Raw genomic sequence first — 15235 nt, 5'->3', positions numbered from 1 at the left:
CGAAATAAAGCACGATTAGTCGTAAAAGGATATTCGCAACAAGAAGGTATCGATTATGAAGAAATTTTTGCCCCTGTCGCAAGACTCGAGGCTGTTCGAATATTTTTGGCTTATGCAGCTCACAAAGATTTTGATGTTTATCAACTGGATGTGAAGTGTGCTTTTCTCAATGGTGAACTCGAAGAAACAGTTTACGTTGAACAACCTCCAGGTTTCATAAATGAAGAATATCCTGATCATGTGTATATTTTAGATAAAACAATATATAGGTTAAAACAAGCACCAAGAGCATGGTATGCAACTCTTACCAGTTTCTTAAAACAATCGAAATTTAAACAAGGATCAGTTGACCCCACATTATATCGAAAGAAAGTTGGGAATCATCTAATGTTTGTTCAAATTTATGTCGATGATATTATTTTTGGCTCTACTGACCCTGCTTTGTCTAGTGAATTCGAAAGTTTGATGAAAAGCCAATTTGAAATGAGTATGATGGGTAAAATCAATAATTTTCTTGGTTTAAACATTCATTAAAGCAGAGAGAAGGATTTTCATCAATCAAGAAAATATACAAGGAATTTGCTCGAAAAATTTGGAATGACAAATAGCACGAAGTTAAGAGTACCAATGGCGGTTGGAACAAGGCTAACACCTTCGTTAGAAACACCTGCGGTTGATCTTACTTTATACAGGAGTATGATAGGTTGATTGCTTTATCTTACTGCAAGTCGGCCTGATATCATATTTTCTTTATGTAATTGTGCTAGGTATCAAGCAAATCGACGAGAACCACACTTGACTGCTGTGAAAAATATCCTTCGTTATCTCAAGGGAACAATTTCGTTAGGATTGTGGTATCCTTCGAAATCATGATTTTTTATTCAGGCATTTTCAGATGCAGATCTAGGAGGGTGTACTTTGGATCGAAAAAGCAAAAGTGGTGGATGTCAATTCTTGGATGGAAAGTTAGTCAGTTAGCAGTCGAAAAAGCAAACGTGTGTTTCGATTTCTACTGCTGAAGCTGAATATGTTACAGCTGTTGCTTGCACTTCACAAATCATTTGGATCCAGAGTCAATTGCGAGACTATGTCATTAATATGAAAAAGATTCCATTGTGTTGTGATTCACAAAGTGATATACGCATTTGTCATAATCTAATACAACATTCGAAAACCAAACATATTGCTCTTCGTTATCATTTTATCAAAGATCATGTGGAAGATGAAAACATTGAAGTTCATTTTGTAAAAACAACTGATCAGCTTGCTGATATTTTTACAAAAGCTTTGGATGAAAAATCATTTGTTCGAATTTTGATAGGTTTGGGAATGATCGAAGCAAGTTCAGTTCCAGGAATGATTTATAATGTATGACAAAGAAGTGTTATACAAATGTGTCGATTCAGAGGCAATAATGATTCATTCAGAAGCTGATCGTATTAACCATTCGGAGGTTACTGTTCATGTTCAGCGCTTCGACACGCTTCGTTTTCGACTTTTGGGAAAGAAAAGTTTCGTGAGTTTGGTACAATCTTACATTTTTGTTTTATTTTTTTATTTTCGAAAAATTGAAAAACTCAAAAATATGTTCGCTTGTTTGTATTCTTTTCGAAAAAAAATCAAAAATTCCAAAAAGATTTTCTTTTGTTGTTTGTTTTCATTTTTGAAAAAACTGAAAAACACAAAAATATTTTCTTTCTTTTCAAAAATATAAAATTCCAAAAAGATTTTTGTTATTGCGTACTTTGTCTTTTCTTTCTTCGTACATATTTCACGATCGTTTTACAAGGGTCATGCTTGCGTTTCTAAGGGAAGGTAAAATTTCGACAACTTTGTACTAGTCAGAATGTCCCTAGAAGCATGCTGCAGCATGTCGACCCAAGCCTCTTTTGACTCAATGTGTGTTTTCGAAAGCCTTAATGAAATTTTCATTATAAAAATTTCTTCCCAATCAGGCTTGCACTCACATTAGTCTACTGAGCTACCTTACTCTTTTCAAATGAGTTAAGAGTTTTCTGTTTGGTCTAAACATAACGGAGGTACAATTGATTTCGTGAACCAATCTTTTTCATATCCAAATTCTAACACATTTCACACACAATGACATATGTCCGAGAGGTCATTGATCAAACCAATCATGACATAGGCATATCAAAACTCTGTGTTTATGATCCAACATCATGAGACCGTGGTGAAAGTGAAACCCAAATTATCAAAATCATTTAAGGAATTGACGGGGAACTATGTTCCAGATTTAACGAAACATTTATTTCAGTACCAACCTTCGATGCTCCAAATCATATTCTTTCGTAATGAGTGGTTTTAATCAAATGGTTGAAACCCACGACATTTGTTTCCCAACAGGATCCAGCTAAATCTAATTTTTCTTTGAATATGATTTTCGTAGGAGTATCAATTCTCTCACTTGTCACATTCAAACTAATTCAAAGCATACTTGTCACTGACTACACTGGTCAAACAGGTAATTTCGGTTACAATTACTCACCTTATGTTTAGGTTGATACGTAACGAAATTTTTAAGCCACCCACGAAGCCTTGAAAAAGAAGCCCTTCGATACTTCTCTACAAGTATTCGATTGAAATTCACAGGAACATACACAAGCTGTTGATCATCTCTCTTGATAATTAACGAAGCAACCTTTGCCCGGGGTTTAACTGCATTTGTGTCGAAATTTTATATTTCGACATCACAGTTCCAAAATTTTCGTTAATTTGCTTCTCATCTCATAATCTTGGCACACTGCACTCATGAAATCCTTGAGGTTCTGAGTACCACCAACTCAGGCTGATGATTTCGAAAGTCTGGAAAATGACTTCGTCTCTCATCCCAAAGAAGAAAGAGCCTAACCTCCATGCCGAAGGTTTTTCGACCTTATCCATTTGGTGCTCACGAACAGTCTGATGTGACGGTTTGGCAACGTGGCCCGATTTTCAAGGAACTTTATCTGACATGACGTGTTTAACGGCTAGTGGTACGACTTTCAAGGACAGACGTGACTTTCTCTTTCCAGAAAACGGTTGGAATTCAATCAGGGTTACATATAAAAGGAAATACTACCTTCCTTTTATCATTACGCGTTCAAAATCACATACGATCAAAAAGCCCTAACTTTCTCTGTTATTCAAGTTTCTCTTAAACCCTAATCAATGGCGACTGATCCAACCTCCACTACTGAAGAAATTGCCTCTCAACCACTGATGAAGATTCAAAGCACAAACTATCAGGTCGTAGGAGATGTGTCACTGTATCCGGAAGAACTCAAGATGCTGATTGTTGCTCTTCAACATTCAGGTCTTGCAACTGCGATGTTCAATGCGTTTGCAGTTCCGTTATCATGGTTATCAATGGCTGGTTCTACTGCTTCTTACATCAAATCCACTGATTTAATCACATTCAGTCTGGTGAATGAATAGCATATTCGACTTTCAAAGAAGATGTTTGTTCAAATCTTGGCAATTCCCAATTCTTCTCCATTCTTAAAACCTACTGCAGAACAAGTTATGTTCATGTTTAACGAGATGGGTCATCAACCACCACTCGTCAAAATTAGTGATTTCAAGAAATCTGGTCTTCCTTGCATCTGGAATTTTTTGTTCGGAATCTATCTTCGTTGCTTAACTGGGCGAAGTGTAGGGCTTGATAAGGGGAGAATGGAGGTTTATGCTCTGGTAGCAGGGTTGTATTATGATCTCAAGGTTAATTATGCTACTGAAATTTGGAAGGAGTTTATCAAGAGCTTGGAAAAAACGAATATGGTGAAAGGAATTTTGTGTGCAGTACCTGCTGATGAGGCTAAGGTAGAATTTGCGAAGTATCACTTTCCAAGGGTTGTAGCAGATGATTCTGATGAATTTCCTAATGTTGCTCGCATTCCTGATGGGATGTTAAAGAAAGTGGATCCAACAAATTCCGTGTTGGTTGAATACTTGAAAACCATAAATCCTTCTGTTGAAATTGGGGTTTTACTTCCAGTAAGTGATGAAGGGTCATCTAAAAAGTCAAAAAAGTCAAAGAAGAAAATGAAGGTTTCTGAAGAAGATGTTTTTATCGAAAGTCCCAAGAAACAACCCAAGATTGAATCTCCTAAGAAGATTGAAATAGAAACTGAGACACCTAAGGAGAAGATTGTTCCTGATTCTTCGAAGGAATTGATCCCTTCGAAATCTGGTGTGTTTAAACGGTTAAGTAAGTTTTCTTTTATCAAACGAACTTCGGAAGATCCATCTCCTACTATTCGTAAAACACAGCTTAACAGGAAAGGAGTTAAGGTTCGTGAGATTCCTGCACCCGTTTCACCATCATCTAAAAAGAGAAGAGCAAAAGATGTGACGAAACTTATCAACAAGAAGATGAAGAAACGAAAGTTGATTGTTCAAGATGAGTCTTCAGAAGAAGAAATTGTTCCAGAATCTCCTTTGGGTTTCAATTCCCCAACACAACCTCTTATCATCGAACCTGTTTCCTTGCCAATGACAACAGTTCCACTCGAAATTGTGGTAACCAAATCAATTCCTGAGGAGGTTCCAATTTCCAACATTGTTATAAACGTATCTGATACGGGTGTACATGTTTCTGAGAATGTTGATCCATCATCTCAAGGTATTCCTATTACCTTTGCTTCTGAACCGATCACAAGTACTATTGTTTCATTACCACCATTTATTAAACCAGTTTCTACTACCATTCCTTCACCAACTTTTGAACATGTCTTACACCAACCCTTCACTACACTTTTCGCATCTCAATCCACCGATCCACCAAAACCCAATTTCGATGAAGAAACAGATGGAGGCGGTTGTGGAGGAACGTTTGATGATCTACATTTTGATTCAGAGGAAGAAGATATACCGGATCATATGTTAATGTTTGGTAAGCAGTTCAAGATCCTAAATCGGAAACTTAATGCTATTCTTCAATCACAAGCTGATTTCGGAGCCAAGAACACGGTGTCTGGGATTGAATTAGATGTGATGCTCAAAGCTGTGGAGCATCGCATGCAAAAAAAATGGATGTTATAGATAAAAATAACGAATTGAGGGTCAAAGATCAAAATGATTCGTTTAAATCTGCACTCAACGATCTTCGTTTGACAACAAAAGAACGACACGTTCTTTTTGTTAAAGATGTCAAGACAGTTCGTGAAGATGTGAATCGAAAATTAGAGGAGTTGAAGGTAGAAGTCTCCAAAGAACTGAATGCGCTGAATTCTAATTATTCGACACTTCGGTCGAATGTTGACACTGTAAGGGTCGAAATTAGTTGTAATATGTCGAATTCGTTTGTTCCCTTCGTATGTTTGTTAATATATTTACTGAGGTGTAATTTCATACGAAGCTTAAGTGTCTAAGCCTTAGTACTTTTTGTATGCTTTCATTGTTCCTATAAATAGGGAACTTTACTAGAGTTAGATAAGAGTCCTTTATAGAACCTGTCTATTTTTCTCTGTAAACGTTGAAAGCATAATAGAGCTGAAACCAGATTATATTTACATCGTGTGTCCAATCTACATTTTTTTTACTCTGATTTGATTCATACTTGATTCTACACTTGATCAATTGGAATCAGAGCAGGAATCATAATCTGCGATCTGATTTTCACTATGTTTCAAAAAGTTTTTTTAATCAATTCTGGTTCAAAAAGTTTTCGCGCTTTTTGAAGTGAAAATTCGTTCTACATCTTCAGTTGTGATTTGATTCTGCAACTGATTTGTTGAATCAAGTGTTTTATTTGATTTTGTGGTTCAATTCAGCTATTTGCTTTTAAATTCTCATTGAATTCTCAAAAATCTCAAAAATCTTCATCCGTACATCAATGGCGAACTTCAATCTCAACTCGATGACTTCTTTCTATCATCTGCTAGGATCTTCAACTAAGATTCCTATGCTTATTCCTGAATATTATGATCAGTGGGCTGATCGCATGCAAGATTACTTAAATGGACTCGATGAAGAGTTGTGGTCTTGCATCTCTGGAAGTATCACTCCTCCGACTAATGTTCAACCAATTGGATCATCTTTTGGAACTTCTAGTGTTGTAAATCAATCTGATCGTTTGAAGAAATTGGAGAAAAGATGCGTGAGAGAATTGCGCGGTGCATTGCCTCTAGTTGTGTACAACTATGTTAGGAGTTGTACAACTGCCAAAGAGATCTGGAATAATCTGAAAGAGAAGTTTCAAGGAAGCGAGAAGACTAAAATCAATTCTGTTAAGCAATGTTTGGTGGAGCTAAAGGATTTCAGAAAAAAGGAAATTGAAACAATTGAAGTTTATTACGATCGTTTAAATGAGTTGATTTATCGCTGTAATCATTATGGAATCACTAGGACAGCAATGGAATTCAATCTCATTTTCGTAATGGGTCTTCGTAAAGAATGGAGAAGTGTTAGTATGATGGTGAAGTATCAGCAGAGTTTCGATACTTCAACTCTTAATGATTTGTACAATCAACTGAAAACTCACGAAAGTGAGGTGAATGAAATGGCAGAAGAGTCGAAGCTCAGTCTGGGAGGTCCGTTAGCACTTGTCTCTAAAGTATCTGAGAAAGAAACATTCGAAAAAGGTGATTCTGAGGAGGAAGAAGGGTTTATAATGAACTCGGATGATGAGGCAATAGCTTTTTACTCAATCAACCATGTCAAAAAGTTTTTCAAGAAGCCATTCAATCCGAAGGTTAAGCAAAATGAGGGAAAAGGAACTTTTGTGAGTAAAGTTGCCGGAGAGGAGAAGAAGAAGTTTGAGAAGACTGATGCAAAGGTTACTGAGGTGAAGAATGAGAAAAAGTTAAAAGGAGATTCAGGTGTGGATTGTCACTACTTCAATGGAGCAAATCATTTAGCTAAGGATTGTATGCTTCGTAAGAAAGATGAAAGAAAGAAAAAAAATCAAGGATGAAGCGTATTATGCTGAGAAGCAGGAGGAGGTTAGGGCTAAAGCTAAGAATTTGTCTTTGGTGGCAAAAGGAGAGCAGGAAGAAGATGACACTTATCAGATCTGGTCTTCGGGATCAGATGATGAAGAAATGCGTAATCTGACGCATGGTGTCATGTATGCGAAGTATGAGGAAGATTCGAATGAAGAGATGAATAAGGTGACGGAACGATGCTTCGTGACAAAATCTGCTGACAAGTCTCCGATGACAACCAAGGTACGTTCTATTCTTGAATCTTTTAATATTCCAATAAGTGCCTATGACTCTGAATTAGTATCTTTTGATGAAACTGTTACTTATTTTGACTCAATTGTTGTGTCTGCTAGCAATGAGGCTAAGAAATTGTCAATGCAGTTGTTAGAGACCCAGAAGCGTTTACATTCGAAAATAAGTAAGATTGAGTGTTTAGAATTACAAGTCACAAACATCATGTGTGATAGAGATTCATTATCTAGTGATGTTAAAAATCTGTTAGCACAACGTAATATCTACTGTAACACTGCTAAAATACTTTATGGAAAATTGACTGATTTGCATCATTCATGTGAAATTAGCAAAGAAAAACATAGAAAATTATTGCCTTTTCTAGCATTTGAGAGAGAGAAGGTATATAATATTTCGTATGATTGTGAGAAAACCATTGCTGAGTTTGACAAAATCCCAGGTGATAGATATGCTTATGGAATTGTCAAAATTAATGAATGTCTGGATACGAATGCATTAGTTGAAATAGTAAATGATACTTTAACTAAATCAGAGCAAATTAAAATTTTGAAAAAGACTGAGAATTCGACATCTGATTCTCAATCTAATTTTGCCGATATTGAAGATAACTCTGACAATATTAGCGAAATTAGTGATATTGAGGATGTTGATTGTTCTCAGTTGTCTGTCATTAATGTTGCATCAAAATCTAAAGGAGAAGAAAAATTTAAGGATTTGAAGGTTAAGATTGACACTGACAAACCTTCTACTTCGAAAGATTGTGAATTTGTGGATATCTGAGATAGTCAAACGGATAGCAGTGATGATGAAAATGATGATGACAATTCGGACAAAAAGGTCTCATCAAACAAAGATTCGAAAGAAAAAGAAATTCCACGTGTTGTTGTTGATTAAGTGTTTGGGAACACTGAAAACTTTGATAAAGTGTTGTCTGAAAAAGGAGCCCATTATTTGGAAACAAATCAAGTGGTGTATCCGAATTTCAAGTGTACTAATGATGTTGTTTTTCCAAATCAAGTGTTTATCACTACTGGAAATGTTGAGAACATTAAACCAGAATTTAACAAATTGGTCAAAGATGACAACAAGAAAACAACAGACGAAGGATTCTTTTCAAATCAAAGCACCATCGAAAATAGTCTAACAAAGAATTCGTATGTTTTTCAAAGACAAAAACCACAACGTAAATGGGTTGCAAAATCGAAAATTGTGAAAGAAGTTACAAAAGAGGTTGTTGTGGAAAATGAAACTGTTGTCAAATTAAATTCCAAAGAATTTAAAGAACAAATTGACAAGTTTTCAAAAGAAAATGCAATTTCAAAAAGACAAGCTCGAAAGAAGATTTTTTGGCAAACCGTGGAGTTACGAAAGCAACAAAATGGTTTGACATTAAAAACAACTGAAAACACAAAGTCTAAATCTGTTGAGAACAAGTTTTCACAGTCAGCATCTTATTCTGATCAAAAGACAAATCCCGCTCAGATAAACAAAACAAAATCTGAATTTTATCCAAAAACAAATTCTTCGAAAGATCAAAATAAAAATTTTTCCTCAAATTTCAAAAATACCTCAAAGCGTTTTCAAAGTCAATCCTCAACGCAACGATTTTCTTCTGATCGACAATCAACATTTTCTCAAAGACAAAAATCTCACATTCGCTTCTCTCAAAATTCAACTATTAGAAACAATGATAGAAGTCGATATGCAATGGCATTTTGTCCGAAATCAAATGTTGATTTCTTCCCACAAAAATCGAATTTTCCAAATCCTACAGGGAAACAAACCTTCAAAGTTTCGTACACAAAAGGGTTGTATCGTGACAAAAACATCAATCATTGGATTGAAGGAAAAGGACGAATGTATCAATCAAGGAAATACTCTCAACAACAAATTCAAGAAGCTTATGAGAAGTATGTGAATACTTCGTCAACTGAAAGCTCATCTTCAAAAGATTCAAATGTTTCAGTAAAAACTTGGCAACCGGTTTCGAAAGAAAAGCATCTTCACACTCAATCTAAAAAGACGAAGGCATGTGTCAGTGACAATCCCAAACTAACAAAAACTTATGTTTCTGATACTTTACCTAGTGATGTCGACTTAATTGATAGTCTCAAAACTAAATTTTGTGATTGGGTTAAAGGTTCTACATTTCCTTCTGTTTTCAAAGCTAATTTCCAACGACCCAAAAAGCCTTGGGTACCTAAATTCTTTCATTGATTGCAGGTGCTATGTGACGAGCAATATGATGAGAAATGGTATATCGATAGTGGTTGCTCACGTCACATGACTGGACGAAAGGAAAATTTAAGAGATTTTCGGAGCTTGGAAAATGATGGTGTTGTGAAGTTTGGAAACAATCATAAATGTCAAGTGAAAGGCTATGGGAAAGTAACGAATGGACAGTTTACTGTAAATCGCGTTGCTTATGTCGAAGGTCTGAAACATAATTTGATAAGTGTTTCACAACTTGTTGTGGGCATTGGCAATCAAGTTATGTTTAAAGAAGAAGGGAGTATTATTTCAAATATTGAAACGAACGAAGTGTTGCTGAAGTCGAAAAGTTATGGCGATATGTTTACTCTTGATCTAAAACTGATTGTTGGGAAACCTTCAATTTGTTTACTTTCGAAAGCAACATCTGAAGTTAGCTGGTTATGGCATCGTCGATTATCACATTTAAATTTTCGAAATTTAAATAAGTTGGTACTTGATGATCTTGTTCGAGGCTTACCAGTTTTAAAATTTGACAATGATACCTTATGTGCAGCTTGCGAACAAGGAAAACAGCATAGGAAAGGTCATCCATTTGTGATAGATTCGAAAATTGTGGAACCGTTGGAACTTCTTCATATTGACCTCTGTGGACCATCAACTGTTGAAACTATCAACAAGAAACGGTACATTTTGGTTATTGTTGATGATTTTTCTCGATTCACTTGGGTGTATTTTCTCAGGTTAAAATCTGAAGTCGCTCAAACAATGATTGATTTTATCAAGAAAATTGAGATGAGTTTGAAAAAGAATGTTCGAAAAATCAAAAGTGATAATGGCTCTGAGTTCAAAAACAAAATGTTGGATTCATACTTAGTTGGGAAAGGAATTTTGCATAACTTTTCGTCTCCATACACACCATAACAAAATGGTGTAGTTGAACGAAGAAATAGATCACTTTGTGAAGCAACAATGACTATGTTAACATATGCGAATATTCCTCAGTATCTATGGGCCGAAGCGGTGTCAACAACATGTTTTACTCAGAATCGTTCTTTTATTCATCGACGTTTTAACATCACTCCGTATAAAATTATCAATAACCGAAAACCAAATGTTAAATTCTTTCATGTGTTTGGATGTAGGTGCTTTATCCTGAATCTCAAGGATAATCTTTCGAAATTTCAAGCAAAAGCTAACGAAGGAATCTTTTTGGGATATTCGCACAATTCGGTGGCATACAGAGTGTTAAACAAGCACACACGCAAAGTCGAAGAGACATTTAATCTTACTTTTGATGATTATTATGTCAAACAAGTTGAAAACCAATTCGAACAAAAGCCAATTATTAATGAATAAAAACATATGAATATGAAATTGTGAGTTCATCTGATTTTGATTATGATTTAATTTTTGGTATTCCTGACAGTGCTGTGGATGTTGAAGTTCGTGAAAATGATAACCAACAATCTGAATTCTCGAAGCATATTGATGACTCCGAACTCATTCAAAATATTGGTGATAGGATTTCAACAACGAATTCTCCAGAAGTTGGTGAAAGTATGCATAATAATCCAGTGGAAGGGGAATACTTGGATTCGAATACTCTAGTTGAGGGGGAGCATTCTTTCGAGGGGAGAATGGGAGAATAGTTGAAGATGTTGAGGGGAGCATCTTGTTGAGGGGGAGCATCAGAATGATGAATTTCACGAAATAAATGATAATCTTTCTGTTACAGGATCTTAAAATGAAGAGATGTACGAAGATGCACCTTTAGAATTTGATCCATCATATCCACCATTAGAGAAATGGACAAAAACTCATCCGAAAGATCAAGTCATTAGGAATCGTAAAGATGGAGTGTTAACAAGAGCTCAGATTCGTGCGAAGAATGAGGTATTAAATACTCATCAAGAATTTTTCATGTTCAATGTTTTCATATCTAAAATTGAACCAAAGACAATTAAGGTTGCAATGGAACACTCATATTGGGTTGTTGCAATGCAATCTGAACTGGCTGAATTAGAAAGAAACAAGGTTTGGAGATTAATTCCTAAACCTAAAAATGTTTCGATTGTCGGGTTAAAATGGATTTTCAAAAACAAAACCGATAAAGATGGAAATATTGTACGAAATAAAGCACGATTAGTCGTAAAAGGATATTCGCAACAAGAAGGTATTGATTATGAAGAAACCTTTTGCTCTTGTTGCAAGACTCGAGGCCATTCGAATATTTTTAGCTTATGCAGCTCATAAGGATTTCGATGTCTATCAAATGGATGTGAAATGTGTTTTTCTCAATGGTGAACTCGAAGAAACTGTTTACGTTGAACAACCTCCAGGTTTCGTAAATGAAATGCATCCTGATCATGTATACATTTTAGATAAAGCTGTATATGGGTTAAAACAAGTACCAAGAGCATGAGAAGGCATTTTCATCAATCAGGAAAAATATACAAGGAATTTGCTCGAAAAGTTTGGATTGACAAATAGCACGAAGTTAAGGGTACGAATGGTAGTTGGCACAAGGCTATCACCTTCGTTAGAAATGTCTGCGGTTGATCTTACATTATACAGGAGCATGATAGGTTCATTGCTTTATCTTACTGCAAGTAGACCTAATATCATGTTTTCTGTATGTAATTGTGCTAGGTATCAAGCAAATCCTCGAGAACCACATTAAACAGCTGTGAAGAATATCTTTCGTTGTCTCAAGGGAACAATTTTGTTAGGATTGTGGTATCCTTCGAAAACAGGATTTTTCATTCAGGCATTTTCAGATGCAGATCTAGGAGGGTGTACTTTGGATGGAAAAAGCACAAGTGGTGGTTGCTAATTTTTGGATGGAAAGTTGGTTAGTTGGCAGTCGAAGAAGCAAACGTGTGTTTCGATTTCTACTGCTGAAGCTGAATATGTTGCAGCTGCTGCTTGTACATCACAAATTATTTGGATCCAAAGTCAGTTGCGAGATTATGCTGTGAATATGAAAAAGATTCCATTGTACTGTGATTCTCAAAGTGCTATACGCATTTGTCATAATCTAGTACAACATTCAAAAACAAAACACATCGCTCTTCGTTATCATTTTATCAAAGATCATGTGGAAGATGGAAACATTGAAGTTCATTTTGTAAAAACAACTGATTAGCTTGCTGATATTTTTACAAAAGCTTTGGATGAAAAATCATTTGTTCGAATTTTGACAGGTTTGGGAATGATCGAAGCGAGTTCAGTTCCAGGAATGATTTCAAATGCATAACAAAGGAGTGATATACAAATGTGTTGATTCAAAGGCAATAATAATTTATTCATCGGTTACTGTTCATAGTCAACGCTTCGACACGCTTCAAATTCGACAATGTGCATGTTGGTTATGTGGTACAAAGTTTCGTTATTTTGTCAAATTTTCGTAAGGTTGTCAAATTGTCGTTAGTTTACAAATTTTCGTATATTTGTAAAAATGTTTTTCGTAAGTTTGTATCTTAGTTTTATTTTTGAAAAATCAAAAACTGCAAAAAGATTTTATTTTTGTTTTGTCGTTTTATTTTCGAAAAAAAAACCAAAAACTCCAAAAACATTTTCTTTTGATCATTGTTTTCTTTTTCGAAAAATTCAGAAAAACACAAAAAAAAATATATTTTCTTTCTATTAGAAAAATCAAAAATATCAAAAAGATTTTTGTTATTTTGTTATTTATCTTTTGTGTGTACAGATTTCACGAAGGTTATACAAGGGTCATGCTTGTGTTTCTCTGGGAAGGTACAATTTCGACAACTGTGTACTAGTTAGATTGTCCCTAGAAGCATGTTGCAGCATGTCGATCCAAGCCTCTGTAGACTCAATGTGTGTTTACGAAAGCCTTAATGAAAATTTTCATACGAAAATTTCTTCCCAAGTTAGGCTTATATTCACATTAGTCAATTGAGCTACCTTACTCTTCTCACATGAGTTAAGAGTTTTCTGTTTTGTCCGAAAATATCAGAGGTATAATTCGTTTCTCAAAACCAATCTTTTTCTTCAAAAAGTTCTAACACGTTTCACACACAATGACATATGTCCGAGAGGTCATTGATCAAACCAATCATGACTTAGGCATATCCAACTTCTGTGTTAATGAACTGACATCATGAGGCCGTGATGGAAGTGAAACCCAAAATTCTATCTTCGTAAGGAATTGACGGGGAACTATGTTCCAGTTTTGACGAATCATTTGTTTCAGTACCATTTTTCGAAACTCCAAATCATATTTATTTCATATGAGTAGTCTTGATCAAACTATCGAAGCCCACGATGTTTGTTACCTAACAGGATTCAGTATCAATTTTTTTATGAATATGATTTCCGTGTGAGTTTCATTTGCTTTCGAAGTCTCATTCAAAATAATTCAAAGCATACTTGTCACTGACTACATTGGTCAAACAGGTAATTTCGGTTACAATTACTCACCTTATGTTTAGGTTGATATGTAACGAAATTGTAAACTACCCATGAAGCCTTATAAAAGAAGCTCTTCGATACTTCTCTATAAGTATTTGATTGAAATTCACGGGAACATACACAAGCAGTTGATTATCTCTCTTGATAATTAACGAAGCAACCTTTGCCCGGGGTTCATCTGCTTTTGTGTCGATTTTTTTTTTGACATCACAGATCCAAATTTTCGTTAATTTGCTTCTTATCTTTTCTTTGCCACACTGCACTCACGAAATCCTTGAGGCTCTGAGTACTACCAACTCAGGCTGATGATTTCTAAAGTGTAGCAAACGACTTCGTCTCTAAACCCAAAGACGAAAGAGCTTTACCTCCATCCGAAGGTTGGTGACAGTTACTATTCTATGAGGCGACACGAACAGACTGTCTGATGAGACGTTTTGTATTCAGTCCAGCTTTCAAGGCGATATGACAGTTACTTTTTGACGCATGGCAACTTTATCGGCAGACTGGTGCGACTTTTAAGGTGCCACGTCAGATCTCAGTTAATGCTTATCTCGCGTTAAATTCAAATTCCAGGGTTACATATAAAAAGGGGAATCAAGGGTTCTTTGTCCGTTTATGCTCACAAAAGAAAATTTCCCTAATTCTCTCTGTTATTCAAATCTTCAAAGCCCTAATCATGGCTGGTGTTGATTCTGCTTCCCGAACAACTGAGGACATCACTTCTCAACCAATTAAGAAGATTCAAAGCACGAATTATCAAGTGGAAGGGGATGGTTCTTTATATCCTAAAGAATTGAAGATGTTAATCGTCGCATTGAAGGGTTCTGTTCTTTCAGAGGCGATATTCAACTCGTTTGCTGCTCCTCTTACTTGGTTTTCACAAGCAGGATCCAGTGCTACTTATAGCAAAGCTATGGATATCATTACTTTTCAACTGGTGAATAACAAGAAAATTCGATTGTCCAAGAAGCTCTTTTGTCAGATTCTTGATACCCCTAATTCTCAATTATATACTGATCTTTCTTCTGCTCAAATAATCCATATGTTTAATGAGATGGGTCATCAACCCCCACTCACCAAGATCAGTGATTTCAAGAAGTCAGCTCTTCCAACTGCTTGAAATTTTCTGTTCGGAATCTTTCTACGCTGCTTGATTGGTCGCAGTGTTGGATTGGACAAAGGTCGAATGGAGGTTTATGCGATGATAGCAGGCTTGTAGTATGATATTTCCGTAGAGTACTCTACACAACTATGGAATAAATTCCAGAAAAGTGTCGAAAACACGAATGCTGTTCAAGGCATTTCGTGTGCAAGGTACTGGAGTTTGATCCTTGGTTATTTTTATGACAAAGAAGGAATTGTGGTGCCTGCTAATGAAGAGAAAGCTGAGTTCATGAAGTATCACTTCCCAA

The sequence above is a fragment of the Lactuca virosa genome, chromosome 2 (genome assembly GCF_052849685.1).
Source record: "Lactuca virosa cultivar CGN04683 chromosome 2, Lactuca_virosa_CGN04683_v6, whole genome shotgun sequence".
Classification (NCBI taxonomy): domain Eukaryota; kingdom Viridiplantae; phylum Streptophyta; class Magnoliopsida; order Asterales; family Asteraceae; genus Lactuca; species Lactuca virosa.
Note: the sequence above shows the minus strand (reverse complement) of the source record.